This window comes from Haemaphysalis longicornis, unplaced genomic scaffold, assembly GCF_048455015.1.
Source record: "Haemaphysalis longicornis isolate Haplotype H1 unplaced genomic scaffold, Haemaphysalis longicornis Haplotype H1 scaffold_10, whole genome shotgun sequence".
In the NCBI taxonomy this organism is placed as follows: domain Eukaryota; kingdom Metazoa; phylum Arthropoda; class Arachnida; order Ixodida; family Ixodidae; genus Haemaphysalis; species Haemaphysalis longicornis.
The window spans coordinates 91,541,156-91,557,768 of NW_027526204.1; positions in this window are offsets into that span (position 1 = coordinate 91,541,156).

Genomic DNA, 16,613 nt, shown 5'->3' on the forward strand with positions numbered 1-16,613 from the left:
GAAGCCCTCTGACCCCATAGTCTTGGTTGGCGACTTCAACGTTGACGTGCACAAGAAGAGTGGCGAGTGGCTGGTCGAGTACATGCAGACCAGGCACTCTATGCATTGTCTCTCTGCCGGCTTCGACACGTGCCCCACTACCATTCACGGTGATCTGGTCTTTACGCGAAACTGTGACGGGCGTATGCTTCTCAAAGACCCTTTGACCGTGCACTTCAGCGATCACAAGGCAGTGATTGTGGCCGTCAGGTACAACGATAACACAAACAGGTGCTGATGAATAAATGATTACGTTCACACTCTCGTCATTAATTATGCCATTACTCGCAACACACTCATCGGTGCACCCAATGCATTCGCATTTCTGCACGATTCCCTTCGGGGAGGTGCGGGGGAATGTTTTTAAGTTGTACGGGATTCCCCTCATCGAGATCTTTAATTTGATACCTCACAAGCCCTAGTGGAATCAACCTTACTTTTAACCCATTTTGTGACTGACGTGAGTATCTCATGACTATAATAAGGAAGCAATTTTTAAATTGTCCCGCGGGATTTCCCTCACTGAGACCTTTACTGCGATACCTCACAAGCCCTAGTGGCATCACTTTGACATTTAAACCAATTTATGACCCACGTGACTATCTCATACCCAGCAAGCAATCATACCCAGGAGCCACGGAGCCACAAATTGTGACAGGGTGCTTACTGAAGCTTATCAAATGTGAAAGCACCGTTTTCATAGGAGCATGTGCCCTCACTAACGATATTAATTGAAGCTGAATATTCTACAAAGAGCAGATGTTGAATTGCGTCATCAGCTGGTCGTTTTAGCATAGGTTTTACAGCGCATGCCCTGAGCTACTCCCAGCTTGTGTGTTGTCCTACTCCCTCCTCACGTCTTCACGGCTGGGTTCCACTGCTTTTAAAAGTATGTGCCAACAGGCCCAACATCAAACTTTTACGGTAAGTACCCCGACAAATGCACACCAAAACACCTCCCCATAAGAAGTTGTGAGAAATGTTGTTCGGTTTTTTCTCATGTGGTCTGCGAGTCAAACATGTAAAAAAAGCCCTGAGGGGTGCTTACGCAGCTTTGCCGAGTAATTCAGAAGAGCATCAATTGCCTTCCCTCACTCATCCCTATGCATGACAACCAATGTAGCCACTATTGTGTGCACTAAGCAAGTGTAGTGGTATCTTCTGTGTTACAACCTACGTACAGCCGGCCAGTATTCAACAGTACCCACAAGTGCCGACCAACCTGCATGGCAGGGCCTTATCACGGCGTGGAGTCGGAGGACCAACAAGATTTGAGGTTGCCGCTTTGTGTGCACAACGCTGACCACATCACGAAAACACTGTGAGCACACTTTCTGCACCCGCGCAGCGATAAGGCACTGCTGTAAGCGCAGTCTCACAAGTGCGTAAAAAACAAGCACTCACTTATAATACGCAGAGCAGGCTCAGTCGCGTAAGACAAGGCTTAAAAGCAACGGCACGAGTGATCGAGAATACCACACTGCTTTTTAGCTTTAGGGCAACAAAAAGCGACCAAGTGAGTTCAATCAGCGAAAATCAGCACCTCTCTGCAACTGCGTGGGGATGATACACACACCTGGGGTGCAGTTAGGGCTAAGGACAGCAACGTAAATGTTAGCGGCGGTCCTGAAGCTTTCAGGCATTACATTTGGAATTTTCTGCTCAACAAGTACTCGTACTTTCGTGCATAAGATCCCAACCTGAAAAATTTCTAGCTGGTTTCAGCACGTAAATCGACGGTGTTTTCAGTGCACTGCGGTATTGACCCAACAAGTTCCACCTTCCAACTACATACACTTTCAAGCAGAACTCAGGAGGAAATGTATTTTTAAAAAAACCAAAACTTTTCTTCGTGGTATTATACGATTATGGTTAGCCCACACACAAAATAGTAGTCCGTTGTGCGATGGTCATCAGACTGCACGAAATGAAGCTACGCTCATACTAGCGTCACTAAATAAGCTACGCTTAAGAATACCGCCACTTCCTGCACCCGGAACCGTCTGGGGGCCATTTTGTTTCTGGCTTGCAGTGTTGCCATCTCTCCCAACGAAACCGCCGCCAGTTGTGATGGGCAGAGTGTGACGGCCGCTCTAGCGTCCGCGCAGCAGAGAGAGGGAGAGGAGAGGCGCCCAAAAACAAAATGGCTGCGCCCATATGTAAACAAATATCACGTGGTGCCGACTGACCAATGAAAATCTTGGCGGCATATAACAATGAGAGAAAAGAGTGCCGATACTCTAAAAGCCTTTATTTAGTGACGCTAGCTCATACCACACAGCTACCTAATGCTATCTATATCCGTGGACAACTTTCTGTGGCAATGTGCTAAAGGCTGTGAGGGGGATAGCTTTTGGTTTTTCCGCGTCTTTCACTGCGATTTGCGCGGTTACCGCTTCACGTACAGGTGTAATATTTGGCTCAGGTATTCCTGGGGGTGTAATCTCAATGTCGCGCAGGTTTACTTGCACTGCTCAAAGAGTGTTGCCGGGTCCCTATAACCAAATCCATGACTCACGTGACTATCTCAGGACTATAACAAGGACGCAATATTCCATTTCTCCCACGTGATTCCCCTCATCGAGACATGTAATTTGATACCCCACAGGCCCTAGTGGAATCAATTTGACTTTTAACCCAATTTGCGTCTGACGTGACCATCTCATGACTAACCAGGATGTATTTTTAAATTGTCCCGCGTGATTCCCCTCATGGAGACCTTTCGTTACTTTTAACCCTATATATGGCTCACGTTACTATCTTGACTATAGCTAGGAGCGGTTTTTAACTTGTCCCGCGTGATTCCACTCATCGAGACCTTTAATTTGATACCTCCGAAGGCCTAGTTTCATCACTTTGACATTTAACGAAATTCATGACTCATGCGACTATTTCATGACCATAAACGGATGCAATATTCCATTTGTTCCACGTGATTCCCCTCATCGAGATGTTTAATTTGATACCTCACAAGCACTAGTGGCATCATTTCGACTTTTAACCGAACCCATTACTCACGTGACTCATTACTAAAACCAAGAAGCAATTTTTAATTTGTCCCACTTGATTCCCCTAATCGAGACCTTTATTTTGATGCCTCACAAGCCCGACTGGCATCACTTTTAAATTTAACCCTATTTATGACTCACATGACTATTCATGACTATACCTAGGAAGCAATTTTTTATTTGTCCAACGTGGTTACCTCATCGAGACCTTTAATTTGATACCTCACAAGCCCTAGTGGCATCACTTTAACTTTTAACCCAATCCATGACTCACTTGACTATCTGATGACTATAACCAGGATGCAATTTTTAATGTGTCCCACGTGATTCCCCTCACGAAAGCTTGCATTTGATACCTCACAAGCCCTAGAGCCATCACTTTGACTTTTAACCCAATCTATGACTCACGTGACTATCTGATCACTATAACCAGGAAGCGACTTTTAATTTGTTCCACTTGATTTTTCTTATCGAGACCTTTAATTTGGTACCTCACAAGCCCTAGTGGCATCACTGACTTCTAATCCAATCTATGGCTCACGTGACTATCATGACTATAGATAGGAAGGGGTTTTTAATTTGTCCCGCGTGATTGCACTCATCGAGACCTTTAATTTTATACCTGACAATTAGTAGCATGACTTTAACATTTACCCCAATCCATGACTCACGAGACTAGCTCATGACAACCATGAAGGAATTTTTAATTTGCCCCACGTGATTCGCCTCATTGAGACCTTTAAAGAAGCCATGAAGAGAAACCACAAATTTGGTTCATTCAAAAGATTGCCTCGATAAAATCATACTGACACCACTTTTAACGTAAACTTCGCCCAAATAAGCTACATAATTAGGGGAAAAAATTTCACCATCTTAGCCCGAAGTTCGGGATCGGCCTGTCGCCGCTGCCGTTTCGTGGCAGCGGCTCGAGCCCTCTTCTCCGCAGCGCTGACACTGGCGTTGACGCTGACTCATCGCAGAGTTGCGGGAGGAAAATGAGGGGAGCGGAAGAGTCATTCATACCGCGGAGCTACAGTGGCCAGCTGAGTATGCAGCGGCTACCGCAGGTGTTGCCATTCGTTGCGCAATCCCGGAGAGGAGAGGACGAATGCCTCGCATACTACTCAGGGTCCTCCCACGGGAAGATGACGACGGTGGTTGAACGCGAAGCTATCGCGTGATCGATTCTTTGGTTGGCCAATCCCTAGGGGCATCTTGCCACAATCATCATCAGCGGGAACTACTCAGGGTTCTACGGGAATATGACGAAGGTGGTTGAACGCGAAGCTATCGCGTGATGGATTCTTTGGTTGGGCAATCCCTAGGGGCATCCTGCCACATCATCAGCGGTGCCTGACCAGGCATGCGCAGTGGAAGTGGGGGTGTGGTACTCAGGGTTCCGCTACGGGAAGACGACGACGGTGATTGAACGCGAAGCTATCTCGTGATGGATTCTTTGTTTGGCCAATCCCTACGGGCATCCTGCCACAATCATCATCAGCGGTGCCTGGCCAGGCAAGCGCAGTGGGGGTGTGGACGCCGCACGGCGGAGGGCTATCTCGTGATGGATTTTTACGAATGGTTGGATGAATTTGGATGGATGGTTGAATGGATGGATGGTTGGATGGATGGATGAATGGTTGGATGGAATGACCATAGATGAGGAAGGGGGCCAGTCTGGGCAGTGACCACAAGCGCATAAACATGAGTTTTGGGAAACTGGGGGGGGGGGGGGCGAAAAAACGGGTCTACCGGGGCACCGCACAAAGTTTAACAGCAAACAAATTGCGGTTATAGCCAAAAGCATACAGGCTGACATAGAAAGAAATCCTGGGAATATGGCAGGCTCATCAAGACTATGCAGGAAAAAATAGTCAAGGCAGAGAGGGCCGATCGATGGAGAGGAAAGAAAACACCCAAAAGCTGGCGGAACAAAGAAATCAAGGCAGCAATAGAGAGGCGTGAGCAGGCGTCTAGAGAGCACAGGCAGGCCAAGAGGATGGGGAGACATCAGCAGGAGGTGGACCTAAAATGGGAGCAGTATAAGTAAATGAAACAGGAAGTGCAGCAATTAGTGCAGGCGAAAATAAAGGGGACAGCGAGCGATGGGTAGCGCAAATACGAAGGAGGGGTAGAGGCGCGCCGAAAAGGTTTTGGAACCATGTGCAGGCATTAGGGAAACGTACGAATCGCACAGAAGGCGGCACTATAGCAAACGAGCAGAGGCAGATGTTCAAGGGAGATGAAGCATTGGCATGTATACCTACACAATCATCACGGAGAAGTTCGGTAAGGTGGATGAAGAGGCCCAGCAGCGACACAGATGTCGCAGCGGGTAGGCCGGAATGTCTGGAGATAGATGGGGACAAGCTGAACTGGAAAAGACCTGAGGAAAAGGTCCCCGAAAATACCGCGGCAGGCATGGATGGGATACCGATGAAGTTGATTAACCAGTTAGGACCAAAGAGCAACGGAAAACTACTACAAGCCATCAGAACAACGATAGGAGAAAAGGCAATACCGGTCGCGTGGTAATTGAGCAGAATGAACTTAGTGTACAGGGGCAAAGGAGTCAGGACAAACCCTAGCTCGTATAGGCCCGTAACCGTCACGTCACTGCTGTACAGGTTAGCAATTCAAGCAGTGAAGTTCGAACTAGGGGAGGGGCTGGAAGAAAATAGGATATTAGGGGAACTTCAAAATGGGTTTCGAAAGGACAGAAGACTAGACGACAACTTATTTGTGGTAAGCCAATGCATAGAGGTGGCGAAGATGCAAAACCGGTCTTTGTGGTTAGCCTTTCTGGCCATTAAAGCGGCGTATGGTAGAGAGGGAGCGGCTTCGGAGTATCCTGGAGGACGAGGGAGTTGGGGCAGAATTCATTAGCTTACTCGGAGCTATACCGGGAGAACCAAGTGCAAATGGTGTGGGAGGGGGTAACATACAATAGGCCTGTATACACCTACAAGGGTTTAAAACAAGGATGTCTTCTCTCTCCGCTGCTGTTCATGATCTTACACATCTTACACATTCTAACTACATGGCGGGGTTAGAAAGGAAGCTAGAAGTCAGTACGCTGTGGTTCGACTTAGCCTACATGAAAAAAAAATTGCCCCCACCTCCCCGAAGGGAATCGTGAGGAAGTGCGAATGCATTTCTTGCGCCGAGAGTACACGGCGTAGTAATTCTGCCATCGCCTTGAGAGGCGCAGTACCGGCGAGGGGGAGCTGTCAGGGGAGGGGAGAGGCGCGCGCCGAGGGTGAGTGCAAACCTAACGGGGGGAGAGGCGCGCCAGCTGCAGAGCATGTGACGTCACGGCGCGAGGAGAGGGGGAGCAGACGCAAAGGCGCCAGCGCGCGGTCACGTGGGAGTGTGACGTCACGGCGCGAGGAGCGGTGCGGGAGCCGGCGCGGGCGCGCGCAGCCACGGCGAGGGAGGCGGAGCGCGCGCGGGTCACGTGGGGTGTGACGTCGCTGCGCCGTTGCTACAGACGCTCCTCTCCGCTCCTCGCGCCGTTGCTAGGGGAGAGGAGGCGGAGCAATGCGGACGGCGGATTCAGGGTCGCTTATAAAGTGCATCGCACTTAAAACGGACAGGTGGTGGAACAACGGGTTCTGGGACTAATGTATGCAGACGACATTGTTGATGGCGGACAACCGGATAAGTATGCCGGGCTTGATGGATATATGCGTTGAAGAAGCGACGCACGTAGGGCTATCTTTTAGCAGAGAAAAATCGGGGGTCATGGTCTTTAACGACGGCGCGGATCACAAAACAGTATCAGTGGAGCAAGTAGAACTACCATTAGTGAAAGAGTATAAATATTTAGGAGTATGGCTGAACGACAGCGAAGATTACACGCAGGCGCATCAGGCTCACCTTAAGACGAAAGGAAGACGGAACGCGGCTATAGTTAAGCATAGAGCCCTCTGGGGATACAGCAAATACGAGGTGGTAAGGAAAGTCTGGAAAGGGGTCTTAGTACCAGGAATAACTTTCGCTAATTCGGTTCTGTGCATGAAACCAGATACCCAAGCGGGCCTGGAGGTAAATCAGAGGGCGGTAGGCATATTGGCCCTAGGGGCCCATAGCAAAACTACAAATGAAGCGGTACAAGAGGATATGGGCTGGTCGTTTTTCGAGGCGAGGGAGGCGCAGAGCAAGATAAGTTTGATGAGCGACTTCGTGACATGGAGGACGAAAAATGGGCCGCAATGGTGTAACTGTATATGAGGAGCGTGGACACGTGGTGGAGACGGAGGACCATACAGCTGACCAAGCGGTGCGGAAAGTCGGTAGGGGAAAGCGGAGTTTACAAAACAGCTAAAAATCAGGTAAAGGCAGCAGAGACGACGAAGTGGGCACAGAGAATGGAAGCGAAAAAAAAACCTGGAGACATAGGGCATAGAAACAGAAAATTAAGGAGGGATTCTATGTCATACGAGAGGCAGTGCGTTGCTCTTCCGAGGCACGGTCAGGGTGCCCGAGAACCCGGGCATACACGAGTAGCTACAGGCAGCAGGATGAAACGTGTACATGCTGCGGCAGTGATCGGGAAACTATAGACCATATTGTCAGGAGCTGCACAGAGATACGGCCACCGCGGGGTGAGGGGGAAACCACGCTGGCGGAGGCTTCGGGATTTGGGGCGAGGGGGAACCTCAACCCCAAGGCCATAGAGGTGACGAAAAGGCGACTGGAGTGGTGGTGGAGGCAAAGTAGGGAAGGGATGGGTACGCAGGCGGAGTAATCATACGGATGAGAATTTAGAACAGCGAGGGGAGAAAAAAGGGGGGTGGGAGCGATGAGTTTAAAACAGAAAGAGGGAGAGATGGGAGGGAGGAAGCAACTCTATAGGTTAGCTGGGAGTAGGGCAAGTAAGCGTAATAAGACAGGCAAGTCGGTTCCTGACAAGCGACGCCCCGATTCCAAAGGAAAGCCACTGATCATCATCATCATCGTCGGATTCTTTGGTTGGCCAATCCCTAGGGGCATTCTGCCACAATCATCATCAGCGGTGCCTGGCCAGGCATGCGCAGTGCGGGTGTGGACACCGCACGGCGGAGGGAGAGACATAGCCCCGACCATAAGATGCTCTGCATTTAAAAGGAATGGCCATGCGACCCACTAGCTCATTTACCGCAACAGAACCTATAATGTCACACCCGACAGCTCTTCCATTGGCGGAGGGCGGCAAAAGCAAACGCAAATTCGGCAGAGCCTATAAGCTTGCCGAACGAGCTATTTCGCTCAAATTTAGGGCGCATTCTTTTTAAAGACCTAAGAATGGTGGAACAAACAGTGTAAATTACGAAAGCGCACGTAAACATAGAAGTACCGATGGGCATACTGCTGTTGGTACTGCGCGCAGTATGCTTGGTTTAGCTGCACAGGGCTGCGGGGTTGTTTCAGACGACACTGGCCGATTGACGCAAGCGACGATGTCTTATGTGACCGTATTTGTCGAGCGAGCACCATGTTTCACGAAACGATTGTCTCCGTGAACAAAACAAGCCAGGTACAAATACGTTCACAAACAAACCAAAGAAAGAAAACGTCTTGCCGCGGTGTGGTGGTGCCACCTAGGTTCACTAACGGTAAACAAGGTCCTGTGATGTCATTGCAGACCACGAAAACGCATGATTTAGCGGGAAAATCAAAATTTTAACTTTAATTTCTGAGTGAATAAAGCATCGTTTGCCTTCGGTCAAGCGCTGGCGGCACTATAAATACGAAATATTTCGAATAACACAAACTTGTACTTTGTCTTCATGGCTCCTTTAATGTGATACCTCACAAGCCCTAGTGATATCAATTAGTCTTTTAACCCAATCAATGACTAATCAATAATTAATAGTTAATCTAAATTAATAAAATGGACGAGTCACCCGCACCCAATATCTGACAAAAAAATGTGCGTGTCATATGACTAACATTATCACGCTAACAAGCTGTTGCACGTTTAAACACGGGAACACGCGTGCTCCACATGCACACGGCAGGGCATGTCCCGACCATTTTTGCGATTTTCTTCCGCGGGTGACGCTGTTGAACGGTGCCAGCAGCGCCACCTGTCCCACGTTCGGGCCCCTATACGCTATCTCTGCTGTCTCCCCCACTGACCCACGGAGCTGTTAGATTGGTTCCGTTAGCGTCCTGCACTTGCTCATTGCCTTCAACTCCAGTTCTAGGTGGAGTAAAAATAATGTTTCCTAGAGCCACAACAGTTAACTTTGGGGCACCACGGTGTAATTTCGTAAATTTTTATCAGGATGGCAAGAAATTTTGGTTTGGCGCGATTTGGCACTCGAGTGGAAATACTGGTGGACGCTGATGCCAACTTCCAGGCAGTTTCGAAATTTCACCTCAACTATTGATCAGAAAAATTCAGCGTCACTGGAATATTAACAGACACAACCATAATAAGATTGGAAAGAAGCATAGTAGAGTAGGTGTTACATCTGCCATAATGGGGCCATGCAGACAAAACACAAGCTTGGTTCATTCGAAAGATTGCCTCGTTAGAATCTTCCTGACACCACTTTTAACGCACACTTCGCTCAAATAAGCTATATAATTGGGGAAAAAAGGGAATGGCCTATTGACTTACTAGCTCATTTCCCTCAACAGAATTTATGTAATATGCCCAGCTGTGCGGTTGGCTGAGGCCGGAAAAAACAAACGCAAATTAGGTAAGGCCTATTTATGAGTTTGCCGAACGAGCTATTTGTGCTTAAATGTAATGCATATTCATTTTCCAGCAGTAACAATGGTGGAATAAACAATGTCTTGCAATTGTCTTGCACGACACTGGTGATTGGCGTAAGCGACGTTGTCTTACGTGCCCCTGTTTGTCGAGGATACGAAGTGCTCCAGACCACCCGGCCATAAGCCAGCGCGGCCAGGGGTGGAAATATAAAGTATATATAGTATAGCCTGTTTACATTTTTGTTCAGTTTTAGGATTCAAGCAGCTTAGGTGACTATTTCTTCAATAACGCTCGCGCAGTAAGCGTCCCTGAAGTTCTCAGATATTTTATCTATAGCGACTGCATTCCTTGTGCAGAAAACCGTTGGCAAATGTGTGGTCGTGCCGCTGATCGCTGTGCTAGCACGAAAAGTGCATTCCGCACCTTGGTTTTACGATGTACAGTGCGCGTCAGGCTTGTCTAGGGCAAACGAGTGCACGGCTCCGGAGCGTGCTGGCGACATCTGCTGATAGCCGCTGGGTTAGAGAGCTTGCCATTGCGCGTGCGTGGATCTCGGGCAGGGTCCGGCCGGTCGTCGTTTCGCATAGGCCACTCTAATTTGCAGAAACCACCACCCACGAGGGGGGCTGATCTTCCACAGTGCCTATAGTTCATACCACAAGCTAGGTGCAGCACTGTGGAGGCTACATGGTTGTCAACAGCCCGCCCCCTCAGGGCGCCTAACTCACCGCGGAAGAAGCGACAAATGGTGCCGGGGCCTTGCGGTTCCACTTGCCGAGAAGGGAGAAGGGAATGTCCTTTCAGGACCCCCTTCACGGCGAGTTAGGCGCCCTCAGTGGGTGCACTGTTGACAACAATCTAGCCTCCACAGTGCTGCACCTAGCTTGTGGTATGAACTATAGAGTTCCTGTATTTAGCTCCCCTAGGGGAGCAGAGTTGCGCGTCCATCCACCATCTTGAGTTCCAGGTCAAGCGGGAAAGCCACCCTTCTCGCATGCAGGAGCACGGCCGGACTTGACTCTGCTCCTCCGGCGCCCCCGAGAGTCAAGTCCGGCCGTGGTATACTCGGTTAACGGAAGTTGCCCTTGAACCTCATCACCGCAACCGGCTGTTCCTCCGCTCGGCACAAAGAGTGCGTTACTGCGAATATTTTTGGAAGCACAAATAAAAGAACCCCCAAAAACCAAACAAGTAAACTTCATGTTCTTGCAATTTTAAAATTTTAATGTGAGATACATTAGCACAACTAACGAGTATCCAAACGTAAAAATATCCCAAAAAATTGCCATTCCCAGTCAAAACCCGGTGCAACAAATGACAAAACAGGACCTTATTAGGAAGTAATGACTATACCGAAGTTCAGTTTACGTTTTATGGCTTACTTGTTTTATTTTACACACGTATGCATTATTCACTAGCTTTGAAATTACGAAGTATTAGCGTATAGTGACTTTTGTTCTTCGCGCTTTGTATTTTTGTCCCCACATTTTCCCCCATCTCATTCTCCAACATGGACGTCACGTAGGATATCCGATTTTTTGGCGGAGCATGACTACGCAGTTCCATCTGCAGCCGCATTTGTTACTCTTTCTTCGACTCCAGATTCTTCGTCGCGTTTGCGGTCTGGGGCGAGTTCACCTCACCCAAAGAGCCCAACAACGCCGAAGAATCTGTACTCTCGCGCCCAATTTGACTCGCAACAGGCGAGCGGCCACCGCAGCTGCTCTCCGGGAGGCGGTGGCGCCTTGCAGCGAAGCATTCCAGAAGTAAAGGGAGATGGGTTAGCTGTTCCGATACCCATCGGCATCCCCCGCGTGCACCATTGCTGGCTTCTTTATTTTGCGGCTGGTATAAATTGTTACCTCAGAAGTTTTCGGGAAGCTTACCGCTTCGCCAGCGATAAGTTTTATCATTGGCTGCAATGCTCTTATGCGATTTGCGCGAGCCTTCCAGTCTGGCAATAATAGGGCATAAAGAAGTGTCGATAACGTTCAATCTTCACACAAATAAAGATATCTTAAACACTGGCTGACCGCATTTTTTTATTTACTGCTTCTGCCTCTAATTCTGACAATGCCTCACGGTACGAAATCACTATTATGCTTTCAGCTGCGTCACTGATGGCTACTGTGCCGCTATGCTTGCCTTACCACAATGAAAACCTATAAGTGCCGTAAAAAACAATATGCTATGAATAAAAGAAAATATGCATGACGCTATCTTCTAAGGAACCGTTATCGCCTACTGCTTTCTATTGGTCACAGCGTCACTTTCACGCTGAAACCGAGAGGAGAGCACAAAGCACTGATGCCAGTTTTTATACGCCCCTTTCAATGGCCTTTTCGGCTGCATTTTTCTTTTCACAGCAGGCCGCACCATGTCAAGAGTGCCTCACAATGAACGAGTGCGCATTGCGGAATTATGCTTGGTCTTATACGCAGCGAGAAATCGCTGAATTAACTGGCGGATCAACGAACACAGTGAACCGCATTTTTCAGGCTTATAGAAATGAAGGGCGAATTTGTGACGCCCCTCATGATCGTCGCCCTGGCGTTACCAGCACCATTGAAGACAAAGTTTTGGTCGCCGTGGTTTATGCTAATCCGTTTGGCTCTGCGCAGCAGCATGCTCAGCTTGCAAGTGTTTCAGCTTCACTGACTACTGTGAAAAGAAGGTAGGCAGAAGGCGGACTGAGGAGCCGTGTCGCCGTGCAAAAGCCTCTTCTATCCGACGACAACAAAGCAGCACGTCTCCGGTTTGCGTCTGAGCACAGCACCTAAAGCGTTGACGACTGGAAGCAGGTGGTGTTCTCTGACGAATCGACGTTTACCACAAGATGGGACCATAAACGTCACGTCTGGCGTCCTGTGAACACTCGCTACGAGCCGGAATACATACAAGAAGTGGCCTCAAGCGGAAGGACCACCGTAAACGTGTGGGCCGTCATGTCCAGAGATGGACTTGGCGCACTACACCGAATTCAAGGCTCCCTAACTTCAGAGAAATAATCCGAAATCCTGGAATATGTAATGATCCCATATGCCCTAGACGGCCCATTCCCTGGCGGCAATTACCTCTTCCAGCAAGACCTAGCCCCTATGCACACCGCAAAAAGTGTCAAGAAATTGTGAACTGACCGCGGTGTGCGCCAACTTGAATGGATCCCTAAAGGTGCCGACGTGAGCATTATCAAGCCTGTATGGGGAAGGATAAAGGTAGCGCTGCAGTGTCCAACTGCATAGAGCATCGGCGGACGATCTGTGGCACGTGGTTGAAGCCGCACGCAACGTAATTAAGGAGGGCAGAGGCTACGTGGAGTCTCTTTATGCATCGCTTCCATCCAGAATCCAAACATGTGATAGATGCTAAAGGAGGCATGACTCGATACTGAGGCACCATCAACTTCGTCTCCATCAGGTGTTTTTTTTTTAAACAAAAGTTATTGTTATTGCATGTTCTTGCTTTGTTGTTGCCTCATAACGAACAGACATGTAATGGCATTACAGTGGTGCAGGTCAATAAACTCTTTCAGTGTCAATGGGTTAAATCTGAATTAATTTTGGTGAGTTTAAATTTGTAATGAACATCTATAGGTAAATATGGCTTGTGTATTTCCAAAAGTGTTAATATTATTGAGGCAAAAGCCTTATTTATATCGTCGTTCCGCCAAGTCCTTGAGCGAAAACCGGTCGCCAATACCCATTGTATAAAAGGTATGGACACCTCCAGCGAGTTCAAGGCAGTTAAAGCGGACCAGAGCATGACGGCGCATGAGTGGATGACAAAGCGAATTGAGAGTTGTTAAAGTTGAGAGCAATCAAAGCGAATTAAGGTGAATCAAAGTAAATAATAAGAGCGAAAGTGAATTATGATCGATCAAAGCGGATTAGGAAGTACGAGAAAACAAAGACAAGTTATTGGGAATTAAAACTATTCGAAGTTAATTTAGGATAATCAAAGTGAATGAAAGGGGATGGCTAAGTGAATGAAGGTAACATAAAAGACTGTTAATTTTAAGATGATCAACAACAAAGCTTTTTTTTTTTTAAATACGTTCCATAACAATAGCCGAGCCACCATTCATTTCGCGGTAATAGCAACGAAACGATCACGCGTCACAATTGTGGAGTCGCAAGGCTGCGCAAAGCTGAACTACATCGGGCAGTTCATGCGCACCGCATTAGGAGCACGAAAGGCAACAGAGCACTCGGGGGTTGCTGAAGATTATCGGAAGAGCGGCCCCCCTCTCTCTTTACTTCTCGAGTGCTTCGCTGCAAGGCGCCACCGCCTCCCGGGGAGCAGCTGCGGCGGCCGCTCGCCTGTTGCGAGCGGCATTGGTCTTTGTCGCCACGTTCAGCATACCGTTTTGAACGTGTACATCAAGCTGAAGCCGAGCCGCCGCGCCAGCAGTAGCGGCCAGGTTGAGCGGCGAGGGGCGGCGCGGACAAAAAAGTGGCGCACGATAGAGTCAAACCCGTTTATAGCGAATTGCAATACGCACCGCGATTAGTTCGATATATCCAATAGTTCAATATAGCCGAACCCCCCTATAACGAACTTATTTTTACAAGTTCGCAATCCGCGGGAGCCCCCTCCCCCTCCCCAACTTCACCATCCCCGCATTCAGAAACGAACACAGTGAAGTAGCCATTACCGTACCCAAAATAATCCATTTATTGCAAATAATAAAGCTACTTTCCACCTGAACTGCCTACTTAGCAAAGAAAAAAGCAGTGATTTTTGTTTTCACCTTTGTTTTGGTGGCTTCAACTATCATAGCATTCTCTACACGAAACATTGTTTGCACCAGTTCGAGTCTGCGTCCTCCAAAATCTAAGAAGCATTGGCGGAGCACATCGACTGCCGTAAACGCTTCATTATAAGCGTCGGACGGATTTCACTCGCGACATCATCGGGAATGTGGGGGAGCTCTTCCCACAGTTCACCGATGCTGCTGTCTTGGTCCGGACTCGCTGACTGCGCGGGTTCCGTCGTGAGTCCCGCGCGTCGGAAACAGTTACGGAAAGTGTCGGGCGTCACGTCGCTCCATGCGAGGCGCAATGTCTCAGTCGCAACTCTTGCTCCGTGGTCGCGGCCAATCCACATCTCAATCGCCACTCCGAGACCATGCATTTCGGCGGCCATTCTAGGCGCGCAGAGTTCGATATATCGGATGTGAACTTCGTTATAAGGAATATGTTTCCCATGTATTTCCGTAACTGAATTATTTTTGTTCGATATACAGCATAATTCGCTCTATCCGGGTTCGTTATAGCCGGGTTTGACTGTAGCCGGCTGTTTAAGCTGAGCGGCGGCCATTGCCGCCGCTTCCGCAACTGCCGATGCTCAGTTGAGCAGAACTGACTGAATACGGGGTCTCGTGCGCAGCACTGAAAGCGGGCTTTCCTGTCGAGCTGGAACCCGCGGCACGTGACAATCAGACGCGCAACTTTTGCGCTACGCGATATACAGGAATTCTTAACAGTGCCAGCCGTGAGCGGTGACAGGCCAGATGGACGCGTCGTTTGACGCGGTGATATGTCCCCGCGGGCAGTTACGTATCTTCTTAATCACACGCGTAGAAAATGCAAATCAGGCAACAATAATGAACTGCAGTGCTATAGTGCCTTTCTAGGCACTATAGCAGTGCTCTCGGTCGAATGTTTCCTGCGATTACGTGACTTCCTGGTGTGATAATGCACAGCGTCGAGTTACGCGCTTATCTCGGGTGCCACCGCTTACGCCTGGCACTGCTGGAATTCCTGTATATAGCTCCCCTAGGGGAGCAGAGTTGCGCGTCCACCCGCCTTCTTGAGTTCCAGGTCGTGCGGGAAAACCACCCTTCTCATATGTAGGCTGCCGCGCCAGCGGCAGTGGCGAGGAGGAGTGGCGAGGAGCAGCCGGTCGAAAACTGGCGCACAATATTCGGCCGCTTCAGATGAGCGGCGGCCGCTGCCGCCGCTTCCACAACCGCCGCGCCGATGCACAGTTGAGCAGAACTGACTGAATTCGGGGTTTTGTGCGCAGCACTGAAAGCGGGCTTTCTGTCGAACTGGAACCCGCGGCATGTGGCAATCAGACGCACAACTCTTGCGCTACGCGATATACAGGAACTCTAGGCACTGCTGCACGGAAGCGCACCTAGCGGGTGAGGGCGTCTGCAAATTTGAGAGGCCCAAGCTAAACAACGACCGGCCCGAGCCTGTCCGAGATCCATGCACGCGTAAAGGCAGGCTATCTCTAACCCAGCGGCTATCAGCTGACGTCGCCAGCATGATCCGGAGCCGCGCGCTCGCTTGCCGTAGACAAACCTCACGCGCACTGTACAGGTCCGCGCAGAAGTAAACGGAGCACGGGAGAGGTGGCAGAACTGCATCGTTGCGCCGCGTATGGGCGCCGACGGGAACTAAGGAGCGCCGGTGTAAGTGTGTTCGCACTGCCCCCGCTCCCCTATCTGATATGCAGTGTTGTAGGCGTTACGGAAAAAAAGTAACTAAATACGTTACTCGTTACTTGCAAATAGAAGTAACGCGTTACCGACCTACGTTACCTCAAAATAAAAGGAACGCGTTGCCGTTAACCGTTACTGATAAAAAGTAACGCATGTTACTGTTGCGTTACTTTTCATTCACGAACTAAAACGTTTGCTGTTGCCTGTTTCGACGTTTCGATATGTGCGTAAGCGCCATAGCTAAAATATGTCCACGCGGAAACTTAATTACCCTCTCTTTTTTAGGGTTTCACCCGAATAGTTACAAGAAAAAACGCGGAAGTACCGTATAATGCGGAATATAGGTCGAGATTTTTTACAGAAAAATTTGCCGAAAAGTCACCCCTCGACCTATATTGCAGTCATT